The sequence below is a fragment of the Uranotaenia lowii genome, chromosome 3 (assembly GCF_029784155.1).
Source record: "Uranotaenia lowii strain MFRU-FL chromosome 3, ASM2978415v1, whole genome shotgun sequence".
Taxonomy (NCBI): domain Eukaryota; kingdom Metazoa; phylum Arthropoda; class Insecta; order Diptera; family Culicidae; genus Uranotaenia; species Uranotaenia lowii.
In genome coordinates, this window is record NC_073693.1 from 125195838 (window position 1) to 125209352 (window position 13515).

Here is a 13515-nt window from a genome sequence, read left to right on the forward strand (position 1 = left end):
TACCAAGGTACATCTCAATCAGAGGTGCTTCAGCGATATTCAGAGTGTTCGACTTCCCAAGACGAGGGCGTTAATAATTCACACCTCAAGAGCAGTGGTTTTTATCAATCCTACTTGGAGTGGAATCCATCAGAAATGGTAGCCTATGGTAGAGGCAACTGTGGATTTGTGAAATCGTTTCCAAGAATTGCGCCCATCAATGTGGCAGGCAGCTATCTGATTGAGCAATGGCAAATATATCCAGCCAAGAATCGATAATCCTCCAAAACTCAATCAGTAAATCACCTGCAGACGAGTCTAGCTTTCGCCGAAGCTCTCGAAACAAACATGGCATCAAAGTGCATGGCCCGAAGCATTAAGAGAACACAATTCACGATGAAGGCTTCATGCTTCAGTGGCCTGGGCCTGAGTAATTGATTTTATGCACCGCCCCCGTAAAACAATGCCATAAAATACGAACTTGGATTTAACTACACATCGACATGGTGGGACATAATTCTATCTAAATCCTATTATGAAAGCAAACACATAAGGATTCGAAAGATATTGATACGGGTTGAGTGAATCTTGGATTCGGCTCTTGACATTCAGCCGAGCAATATATACATAATTTGAGGAGTTTGGCATTGGCAACAAAACGGTTTGTCATTCAAATTAAGAAACGACTATCTATAAACAAGCATCCATTGTGTATGCACCAGAGGATTGGCAATTTGATTCACTTTTTGGTGCTCGCTCTTGAAACAGTTGCAATTGCTTGGATATCTATAAACCGAGTGAACACACATCAGTTTTCTCTGTGTGTGCTAGATAACTAAGTTTAAGTATTTGAATAAAACTATTTCTTTGAATAAAAACAAAACTACGTCAAACTCCACGGAACGTAAACTCGCCGGAAATGAACGAAAAGATTGAAATCTATTAAAACAAACTGACGTCACACAGATCAAAAACTAGTTCGAGAATTTGAACCAGAAAAAGGGAGGATAGAGCATTACAGAATGGAATCCATTCCAAGCGATCCGTCAAAAACAGAGGAAGCAATTTTATTTTCAAATTATTTGCCTTCCCGGCTGATTTGGCAATCGGAGTTGGCATTTGTGAAGTGAAAGAATGCTAATGGAACCGATATTACGGCAGCGTTGTCAACTACTTTAAGTTTGGTTCGAAGAAACTCTCTTGTCAACTGGCAGCGCAAATGGGACGAGGATGAGTTGGGTCGGTGGCTCCACTCGATTGTCCCAAAGGTAAGCCTTAAACCCTGGTTCAATAGATTGGACCTGAGTCGGGATTTTATTCGTATATTTTCCCGCCTCATGTCCAATCATTATTCCTTAGACGCGGTACTCTATCGTTTTGAAATTGCTGGCAGCAATTTGTGTGGTTGCGGCAAAGGTTACCATGACATTGAGCATATTGTTTGGTCGTGTGAGGTCCACCTTGTCGCCAGAACGAATTTAATAGACTCCCTTCGGGCCCGAGGAAAACCACCTAACGTTCCAGTGAGAGATGTACTAGCTGTGCTAGATTTGGACTACATGTTTGAAATCTACTCTTTTCTAAAAGCTATCGATCTTCGTCTATAATTCTATTTTATTTTAATTTTTCCCTTTCTATCTTCTTTTTTCTTCTAAAAAAAAGTGCTAAGCTAAGAAAAAGATTGTAAAAACAAAAAAAGCGAGTTTGGCTCTTTGAAACTTAATTGTATGAGCCGTTTCAAATAAAGAATTATAAAAAAAAAACTACTTTAAGTGTTTTAACTGTTGTAGTAATTCAGCTTCTTTCTAAGCTGTATCTTTAACAAATTTTAAGTTTTCATCTCGAAATTTGGTGGGATTAGCTAAGCATAGCTTAGCTTGGTTGACTACTTATATCCACCCTCAATCATTGAACTTGAAGTGCTTAGATATGATCATTCATTTAAAACCTCAGATAACATATTTGATTAGACTTTGCTCAACTTACGCACTTCTAATTCTATGATTGCTGGCGTGGCTAGCAGAACAAGTTCTACCTCGCCAATGGGTGCTACTCCGTGATAGATCGAGGCCATCAGTTTTGTGCAAGGGCCAAAAGTATGGTGCTTGGGTAAGGTTGCCAGATTGCCCGGTTTTATTCGGGTTTACCCGGATATTTCATACAAAATTTGGGAAAAGTCCCGTCCGAATTTTTTGGAAAATGCCCGGATTTATTCACTTTATTTGACAAATCAATAAACAATAAAAATTGTGATGTAAATTTTTTTATTGATGTACCCAAAACGAAATTTTTTGAGCAAGTTTTATAAACATATTTATGAAAGGTTTTTTGGAAGCGTAAAATACAATTTAAAATCTGTCGACAGGTTTTAAGAAAAAAAAAATATTTTTCCCTTATATTTGTTGAGTAATTTCTTGGTTTTGACAAAATTTTCCCGGATATTGCCTGGATTTATGGTCGTCAATTTCAAAATCAAATACCCGGATTTTACCAGGTTTTAATAAAAAAAAAAATGGCCCGGTTTATCCGGCCCGGAAACGTGCTGAAAAAATTCTGGCAACCTTATGCTTGAGACTAACAGTTCATTCACAATACACAAAACTCATGCTCTCCTTTTGAAAATGATCAATAACGGCGCCGGCCACGTCCTAGTAGTCAATGCGTAATGAAGGGAGGATTGTTCGTAGAATGCTTTATAGGATCAATTAGCAATCTTTTGTCCCTTTCTATTCCAAAGATTTATTCTGTAAAATGCAGAAACAATGGTAAGTCAATAGCACCAAATATAGAAACCGTCTATACGTCTGTGAATCTATTTTTAAATATCCAAGGAAAGGGCTGTGTTAGTAGGCAAAAGGTTTCGATCAGGATCCATTTTGGTGAATCGAGTTTTCCTACACTTTCTATGCTCCAAGATATTTCTTAATGAAACTCCTATTTCTATCTTTGAGGCGGTGTAAAAATGTGTTTAAATTTTCTCTAAACTAACCTGTTTTCCTAATTCTTTTTCCTGATACACTAATGTGATTTCAAAAACGACCCTGCAGAGTAAAAATACTATAATCATACTTCGAAGAATATTAATTACGAGATATTTAAAATATTAAAATTTTGTTGATGGATGAAGTGAAGCTCCTTTTTGTCTTATTAATTTTTAACTTGTTATGTAGGTTGTGATAGCTGATTAAAATCGTTTTTGGAAACTCATCAGTGCAATTCAACTCTATGCCTCATATTGATGTCACGATTGCATGGAGAAAACAAATCTTTGAAAAAGTTGGTTATTTATAAGCTAGACTCAAAACCTTAACTGATTACGACACAAAATGTTTTTCAAAAAACAACAACTTACTGCACGTGCATAAAATTTCAAAGCTGCGTTTGCCGTAGTATTTCAAAAACTTTTCAGCATCTTAACTCAACAAACAAAATGCCATACATCAATGTACACATGTTTAAAAAACTATCTCAAAGTATGAATGGACTTCGTTTAGGAAGCAAAAAAAAAATCATAAGTCACAAAATTCTGGGAAGGGACAAAAATCTTTCAGATATCATCCTTCATTCAAATTTGCGTGTAATATGATCATGGAACGAACTCACCAAATGAGCTCTGGCCCTTGCTAGTTGAAGAAGCTCATAACACTTTTGAAGCTGCTCCCGAATAATTTCGTGTCTGTACAGCGCCGAGAGGAACGCTGTTCAAATTCTTTATTTTGCTGCGGAGGAAACCGCAAATTATTGACGATCACACTGAACGACCATAACACATGATAGATAGATGGGTTTAACGTTTTTAGCAATTTTATCACTTAAATACTTAAAAATAAAATTTTCCCGACGAAGGAAAAAACCGCCCTGATTTTCCAGAAATGCTTGAATTGTCCTGATTTTGGAAAAATGATCTATAAAATGTTCTGATTTGTCCTGATTTTAAAAAACATCTAAATTATAACTGAACAGGCAGTAATGAAAGTTACGATCATTTGGCCAAAATAGCAGACAATAAGTTATTTGATAATTCGCTTAGAATTAATCGTTTTATTCGCGGATCACAAGAGCCGACGGATGTGTAAATATTTCGGTATATTACAACTAAAATGGAACTAACGCCGGAGAAAGTTTTTTCTATGTATAAGGATAAAACGGATCAATCAGTTGTAGATAAGTTTAAAACAGAGGAGGAAATGCAGAACTCGTTAAAAAATTTACCCCCGAGAATGGATTTTGAATAAGGCCAACAGAGCACACAGGTATCTTTGTCATCAGCCAATGCAATCATGTTCAATCTTCCTCCAGAAATTGAGGATCCGGAGATTGCGCATGTTATTAGAAATTTCGGTAAAATTATGAAGATGGTCAGAAAGAATTATGCCAAAGAAACAGGTCGGCCAATATGGAACTCGGCCCGCTCGGTTTATTTGGAGGTTAAAGAGAACATTGAAATTCCAGCCAAACGTATGGTTATCGGAAACCTACGAGCACGCGTATTTTACGAGGGGATCATCAAAAAATGCTTCTGCAGCCGAATTCCGGTACTTGAAGAAAATCACCAAAAATCTCTTCTAGAAAAGAAATTCTAAAATTGTCGTTCTCTTCATAAAAATGTCTTTTCTTCTTGGCTGATTCCGAAAAAGTAAAGAGAAAAAAAAACAAATGTAAGAGAAGAAAAAAGTATAGTTCACCTATTCACCGCTAGACGTCTTTGTCGTTTGTTGTCGGTGAGACGTTTCAAAACGACTTATTGTTGGCACCGTCTTTCTCCCATGTTAGTTTGTTTCCCGATATTGAGCATGGTAATTAGATTAAAATTATATTTGTAATACTAAAAACTATTTATAACAGCAATGTTCAATATTTCTAGATAAAATACTTCAAATCTTGCTCACAACCGTACATGCAATTAAATATGAAAAAAAAAAAACATATCGTTGAGTGTTGAAGGCATAATTGGACATTTTGAAAAATGAAGCTAAAAAGTAACGTGTTTGTAAACAATCGGATGTGTTGAACGGCGACGATGATAATAATTTTACCACAGAATTTGACGAAGTACAATTAATTAGGTTTAATCGATTACCTGAGCCAAGATATCTCAATGTTGTTAGAACTTGAAAATGTACCAGAATTGTTGTGGTTCTTTTATCCTTCAATGGGATAGCGTTCAATGGTTGATCCAATAAGTTAATGAACTTCTCAGCCAAACATTTTGGCATTCGAAAGAGTTGTTCGAAATTTCCATCCGAAATATCAAATGGATTACTAATATCTCTCAAATAACGACGATGCCGAAGTAGTTCGATTTTTTCTTGGCGTTTATACCACTTTTTTTGCATAGTAATATGATACAATCATTTGCTCCATTATTTTCCAGTTTTAATAGGTATTATCGTTTAATTTAACAAAAATCCTCACTGAAAAGAAATGTCTTTTTAAATTTCCGAAGCAAAAATGCCGAAGAAATTAAAAATCTCGTTTTCTATTTCAAACGTCAAAAAAATGTCTTCTTTGAATTGACCGGAATGTCAATCTAAGAAAATTTCACAACGAAAAAAATTCGAAGAGATTGAGAATCATGTTTTTCTTTTTAAACGTCAAAAAATGTCTTCTTTAAATTCACTGGAATTTCAAGATAAGAAAATTTCAAAAATGTCTTCAATAATTTCTTTTCTTTCACGACATTTTTTGCCCGGAATTCGGCTGCTGCAGCCGAATTCCGGTACTTGAAGATAATCACGAAAAATCTCTTCTAGAAAAGAAATTCTAAAATTGTCGTTCTCTTCATAAAAATGTCTTTTCTTCTTGGCTGATTCCGAAAAAGTAAAGAGAAAGAAAAAAACAAATGTAAGAGAAGAAAAAAGTAAAGTTCACCTATTCACCGCTAGACGTCTTTGACGTTTGTTGTCGATGAGACTTTTCAAAATGACTTATTGTTGGCACCGTCTTTCTCCCATGTTAAGGCGGCCGCACAATAGCGCGTCCGTCGTCGCGTCGCGTTGACATTTGATTTTGGGAATGCCATTTTCCGTTTGAGTCACCACAATGGTGCGTCGCGTCAGTGATGTCATTGTACTAAAACGCAAAACTTGTTCTAAACTGCAGCGTTCTCCAGCGTCAACGTTTTGGTTTTGAAATAATTCAAAATTTTAGCGCGTCAAAAGGGTTTGAACTATTCCTTTTTAATGTTTTTCGTCAATGTTTGACACAAATAGATTCAATAATCATATCATCTTCATTTTGTCTCTTCGATTAAACAAATTTGTTGAATAACGTCATTGAAATTTATTTTTGACATTCAAATACATTTGACATAATGATGGAATCATAAAGGATTAATTTTAAATTTGAGCTTGATTTTCATTTTCCTGTTTTTCAAAAATAGAAATAAATTCAATGAAACATTTTGCCGAGTTTTGTTTCAAAACTTCTCTGTCAGCCCTGTCAGTGGACGCTATATTGTGGTGCGAAAATTCTAGAGTGCGTCGCGTCAGCGTTTTAGTACTGAACTACGGCGTTGACAGCTGACTCGACGCGACGTCCGACGCGGTATTGTGTGGCAGCCTTTAGTTTGTTTCCCGATATTGAGCAAGGTAATTTGATAAAAATTATATTTTTAGTACTGAAAACTATTTATAACAGCAATATTAAATATTGCTAGATAAAATACTTCAAATCTTGCTCGCAATCGTACATGCAATTAAATATATAAAAAAACATGTCGTTGAGTGTTGAAGGCATAATTGAACATTTTGAAAAATGAAAAAAGAAAGTTTGTTTGTAAACAATCGGATCTTTCGGAGGGCTCAAAATAGTTACATGTGTACAGTCAAGAGCTGCAATCACTCCGGGGATATTAAATAGCTGCAAGAACTTTTGCTTAATTAGGGCTAGTTCTGCATCTTTTGTTGGAAAAAACGACAAATTCTCCCAGCAGATAGCGTTCTTCAAAATACGATGATATGTCGGTTGTGAAACTACCAGTGGGTTGTCTTGTCCATTATTTTCAAGTTTTAATAAGTATTAACGTTTAATTTAATAAAATCCTCACTGAAAAGAAATGTCTTTTTAAATTTCCGAAGCAAAAATGCCGAAGAAATTAAAAATCTCGTTTCCTATTTCAAACGTCAAAAAAATGTCTTCTTTGAATTGACCGGAATGTCAATCTAAGAAAATTTCGCAATGAAAAAAATGCGAAGTGATTGAAAATCGTATTTTCTTTTTTAAACGTCAAAAAATGTCTTCTTTTAATTCACCGGAATTCCAAGATAAGAAAATTTTAAAAATGTCTTCAATAATTTCTTTTCTTTCACGACATTTTTTGCCCGGAATTCGGCTGCTGGTGTGGTAGTGCGGACCATCTGGAGGCAAGCTGCCTTCAAAAAAGTCTGCGAAAAAGAGAATTCAGACGGAACATTTGAGCTCCTTGCTAACGGACCGAAATTGTCGAACAGCAACACGGAAGCTACAACCCAGTAAGCGTGTCCTCTCAGAAATCGGCAGAGCATGCAAAAAATTGGGAGTTGAGTCACCGAACTTAGAATAAACTGTTATTTCGGCGATACTCCGAGAACGCAAATATTCTCATTCGGTTTGTCCTGCCGAGATACCTAGAGGCAACGAATACGAATTCGTACATGCGAAATCAGTTTCAATCGTACACTCGAACGGTGTGCTCGCACTTCATCCCCGCCATTTTCGGATTGTGTTCGTGTGTTTCTCTGGAGGGCGTGTCTTAGATTATTTCGTGGCACTCACCCAAGGTACGCGTATGGTGTGTTCCTCTCTGCCGATTGGATGATGCAAAATCGTTAGATAGATCGATACGATCCCTCTGTCGATTTGAGTTACCTCTCTGTCGATTCATGTTTACAGGGAATAAATCCATCATCTAGCACAGGCGACCGATGATAAAGCTAGTGCACAAAAAGAGACATCTGCCGCCAAATTCCGGTACTCGAAGAAAATCACCAAAAATCTCTTCTAGAAAAGAAATTCTAAAATTGTAGTTCTCTTCAGAAAAATGTCTTTTCTTCTGGGCTGATTCCGAAAAAGTAAAGAGAAAAAAAAACAAATGTAAGAGAAGAAAAAAGTATAGTTCACCTATTCACCGCTAGACGTCTTTGACGTTTGTTGTCGGTGAGACTTTTCAAAACGACTTATTGTTGGCACCGTCTTTCTCCCATGTTAGTTTATTTCCCGATATTGTGCATGGTGATAAGCTTAAAATTATATTTGTAATACTGAAAACTATTTATAACAGCAATATTCAATATTGCTAGAAAAAATACTTCAAATCTTGCTCACAACCGTGCATGCAATTAAATAGGAAAAAACATATCGTTGAGTGTTGAAGGCATAATTGGTCATTTTGAAAAATGAAGCTAGAAAGTTACGTGTTTGTAAACAATCGTGTTGAACGGCGACGATCTTAACCACAGAATTTTACGAAGAAAAATTAAATTATTGAGAATGGCATCGACAACTGGGTAAGTTATTATACAGATTCAAAATTATTCAATTTATATTGATAATATCATCGTTTTAAATAGGCCGAAGAAGCACATGACGTTGGAGCAAAAAAAAAAGTACATGGTGGATTTTATGGCTGAAAATTTGGACTTTGCCAACAACCGATTCCAGTCGCTAAGAGGGAAAGAGCTTCCAAAATCAGCAATGGAACGATTTAAGTAGTGCGTTGAATGCTCTAGGAGGAGCTACAAAAACACCCGAGCAATGGGAGATTTCGTGGAGAGACATCAGGCAGAAGACCAAAAATAAATGGTTGGGTATTCAGAACCGTCAGAGTGGTGAAAACGGGCTAGTAAAGAAGAAGCGAGACATTCTATCGGAGCTAGAGAAGATGGTGCTTGCTGTTATGCAGAAGGATACACTGGATGGCGACGGCAGCAATCAAGAAGGTGGCTTCAATGAACCGGTAAGGCAATAATAATTCCGGAGGAAAATTGCCAGCGATATTCGGATACCGGAATACAAAACATGGAATCGCAGGTATTGAAATCAGGGGGGTAACAATCTAGTTCTTCTTGCGAACAAGAATCTTTTTCTTTTTTTCTATCCATCGGGAGAAACGTTTATGGTGTTTTCCGCTCAAAGCAGTACAGAGTTGAAAAAGTTAAAATTTCAACCAATGACGAACCAGAATGATTGTTGTGTTAGTGGGCAATCATTCATAATTCCCTAGGATTTGACATCTAGTCCGGTTCCTTGACAGCAAAATGTCAGGTTTGTTATGGGCCCACAAAATCGTGGGCCCGTAATTTTGATGGTTGTCAAAATCAATGACAAAGGATAGGGCTGTCACCCCCCTGATTGAAATGCCTTGAAAACATGCAAGCAGATAAAAGGGAATATATGAAGCGTAAGCTTGAGCTGCAGGAGAAGATGCTGAACATTGAGGAGAGAAAACTTGTAATCAAACAACAAAAAGTGGATGCGCTGAACTCAATCAACGAGAGCATTCATAACCTGTTTAATCGCAATTAATTTTTTTTTTTTTTTTTTTTTTATTTGATGTCTTTGACTATGTTGTCATACAGACCATGAGTATCTTAAATTAGGTTATATAGTTGGCTTAAAATTAGGTTACATCACGAATCAAACATTTAAATTTTGCTTTGGATACATTGAAGTCGAACAAATAAGAAACATCATTAAACACTTGGCAGCATCGTTGGAGTGGATGATTTTGGCCGAATACTGTCCTGCTTCTTGGTAGCCAGAAAAGAGTCTGGTAACGAAGTTGTCGAGTTGGAGCGTGTAGGTTCAAAGAGTAAAGCAGTTGCGGACAATCAATAGCATTCGTAATGATGTCATAGACAAACATTCGTTGTAGATAAATTCTCCTTCGGCTCAGCGACGTCAATGATAATAGACCACATCTATCGGAGTACGGTGGCAATCGAACGGGATCTCGCCAAGGCAGATGACGCAATGCGAAACGAAGAAATCTTTTCTGGACCCTCTCAATTCTGTCTATGTGAACGGAATGATAAGGTGTCCAAACTGGTGCGGCGTATTCCAAGACACTGCGTACGAGCGAGCAGAACACAGTCTTTAGAGCATAAGGGTCTTTAAAACTCGAAGTATTTCTGCGCAGGAAACCGAACAAAGCGAAAGCCTTTGCTGTAGTTGTTGCCATATGCTGAGCGAAAGAGAGTTTTTGATCGAATGTTACTCCAAGATCTTTTATCACGGTTGTTCTTTCTAGTGTAGTGTCGCGGAACGAGTAGTCGAAGGTAACTGAAGCTCTGGTTCTAAAAAAGCTTATGCATTTACACTTTTCAGCATTCACTTTCATTCCATTTGTTTCACACCAGAGCAATAACCTTTCTATATCCTCTTGAAGCGCTGCGCAATCCACAATTGAATCGATTACTCTGTAGAATTTCAGGTCATCAGCATATAGAAGCTTAGACGACTTAAGACAGGTTGCCAAGTCATTTACAAAAAGCACAAAGATAAGCGGGCCTAAATGACTTCCTTGTGGGACTCCAGACGGCATATCGAACACTGAGGAATGTGTTCCACGGATGTTTATGAATCCTTGGCGATTTATCAGGTACGAGTGCAGCCACCTGGTTGCCCATGTAGGAAAACCATAGCGCTCTAGTTTCATCACTGCAATGCTGTGGGGTACTGTGTCGAAGGCCTTGGCGAAGTCGATATATACTGAATCCACTTGAAGTTTTTTGTCGGTTGCGGTGTGTAATTCATTAACATAACACATCAGGTTTGTCACAGTCGATCTTTTCTTAACGAAACCGTGCTGGAATTCGGTAATTATCGGAGTAGCTGCAGAATAAAACCTTTCATATATCAAAACTTCAAGAACTTTGGAAAAACAGCAAAGAATTGATATTGGTCGGTAGTTCTCAACACGGTGAGCGTTTCCAGACTTATGAATTGGAGATATTGCAGCCATTTTCCAAAAGCTTGGAAAAACACATTCAGAAATCGATCGGTTAAATATCATACTGAGCGGTGTGGCAAGAGAAGCAGCGAGTTTTGATGCCAACGACGATGGAATTCCATCCGGACCGGGCCCTTTCGACGGGTCTAGGTTACTTAAAACATTGAAAATCTCCTGGGCAGTTAAATTAGGCTGTGGCAGTCTAATGTCATAGTTTGGTAGAGCATCAAAGTAGATATCAGAACAGTTTGGAGATTGAAAACTATACACGCTGCTAAAGAACTCGGCATACAAATCAGCGGACTCTTTAACAGTTTCCGACGTGCGGTCACGAAACGATACAGACGACGGTACGGTGTTGGTAAGACGGCGACTTTTAACATATCTCCAGAATGTAGAAGGATCTTGTTTTACGTTGCGTTCAATTTTTAAGATGTATAGTTCAAAGGCGGTATTACGAAGAGCTTCATAGTCGGCTTCTAGTCTCGATAAGTAGGCTTTGGTTTGATCCGTCTTATCTTGGAAGTAGCGTTTTCGCGCTTTACGAACTAAATTACGGCTTCTTCTTAGCTCGGAGTTCCACCAAGGGAGCTTATAAGGCTGATGACGGTTGAATCTTCTAGGTGGCGTGTGTTGGCGTAATGTATCCCAGAGACGTTCGTAGAATGCCGATACTGCTGCATCGACAGATAAGTTTATAAAAGCTGATTGCCAGTCAATCTCTCCTATTGCTTCTTCAACACGCTCGATGTCACAATTCCCAAAGTTCAGATTATGTCCGAGGGCGCTGCTGGTGTCCATACGCTCGTCGCAAGTATATTCGAGAAGTAAAACAGAAGGATGGTGATGTCGGTCAGTTTTTAAAATTGGATTCGGTGGGTGTATTATTTCAGCTTTTTCGGGTCTGTTTACAAAGATTAGATCCAGCATTCTACCGCTAGTATTAACGAGTGAGCACATTTGCGACAGCCCGGAGGCTATTGTTGATTCGATGACAGCGAGCTCCTGCTCAGTGGAAGCATTCACTGGCAGGAACCCATTTGAATCCTCGTCAAAATTCCATTGCAAATTTGGCAAGTTGTAATCTCCAGCTACAGCAATAATGTCTTGACTAGCGGCGATATTCATAATATAGTCGAGAGCAGTCATGTGAGATACGTACAGAGCAGTTTCGCTGTTAGGTCTCAAGTACACACAACACAAGTAGACATAGTGACATTGATTTTGAGTCGAACAACAACTTGTTCAAGACGATCACAATCAGGTACTGTGACAGAGGTTGCATCGATGCCGTGTCGTACAGCTATCAATACGCCTCCGCCACGTCCAAAATGACTAGTACTGGAGTTTCTATCACAGCGGTAAATATTATGGGTCGAGGCCAATTCGGAGTTGGCTATATCGTCTTTCAACCACGTCTCTGTTACCATGACGATGTCATATTCGCATGAAGACAAAGCTAATGAGAAATCGTTGGTTTTGGTGCGCATACCACCTGCGTTTTGGTAGTACACAGTTAGCTGCTGGGATTTTTGATTCGGCGCAGTATTACAGTTGTGTGAAGAGGGGCAAATCGATGTTGTGGACGGAGCTGGTGGTGGAAATTGAGATGTGGTTGCGGGTCGAATTTCGTGATATTGTAGATTATCGTCATTGATTGGACCAATTAAATTGGAGTTGCGAAAGGAGTCGGCTGTTTTGGGTTGAACTCTAAACGAGGCAGCTTCGGGTTGGGAAAAAAAGGTTCGGAGGTATTATCGACAAACTGGCGAAAGCGTATGCCAGCAGGCCATGTATCTGACGACAACGCTTTATCTTTCAACTCCAGTGAGAGGCCAACTTTAAACGATACAAATGTTAGAGTGCTGACTTCTCTACCCTTGGGAAGGTGTTTGCGTTGTTGCATTTGTTAACTATTTGATGTTAAATAAATAAATAAATAATACTGTTTTACAAGGATCAACCGGTTTATTTAGTTCTTAAATTAAAAGAAATATCTGTAGAAGGGCTTTCACTGCTTGCAATTTTTCATGTTAACGGAAATAGTTATTAACAATGTTTTCCATTTCTCTCCTTCCTATGGCCAAAATCCCATCATTGTCATCTTCATGACCAAAGTTCTCAACAGCATCATTTATATCATTACCTTCATTATTCAAATTTCCATCCGAAATTTCTTCCACCGGGTACTTATTGTAAACTAAGAAGTTGTGAGTTATTACACAGCTATTGATTATCTCACCACAAAAGTCCTTGTCATAACGTAAAAATGAGTCTTTCGAAATGCATCTGAATCTAGACTTCAGACAACCGTTGCATCGTTCCACAGGATTTCGAGCTTTACAGTGAGCAGTGTTAAAGTCGGTTTCTGCCAGGTTTCTTGCTCTTGTAAAAGGAACAAGAAGCCATGGCTCAGTTGGGTAACCTCCGTCTTCTAGCAAATATGTATTTCTGCTTCCGGCATTATACTTTTGCATCAAATGTCGACGTACTTGGCTACGTTTCCATATAAACGCGTCATGGGTAGATCCTCCAAATCTTGCGTTCACATTGAATATACGAAGGTTCATATCGCAAATAATCTGAACATTTTTAGAATGATATCC

General features: G+C 38.0%; 1 protein-coding gene across 1 annotated transcript in view; it reads right to left on the bottom strand.

Moving 5' to 3' along the window:
• Positions 1 to 13515, bottom strand: part of LOC129751722 (heparan sulfate glucosamine 3-O-sulfotransferase 5) — a 368160-nt gene that overhangs the window by 259719 nt on the left and 94926 nt on the right. The window lies entirely within an intron of this gene.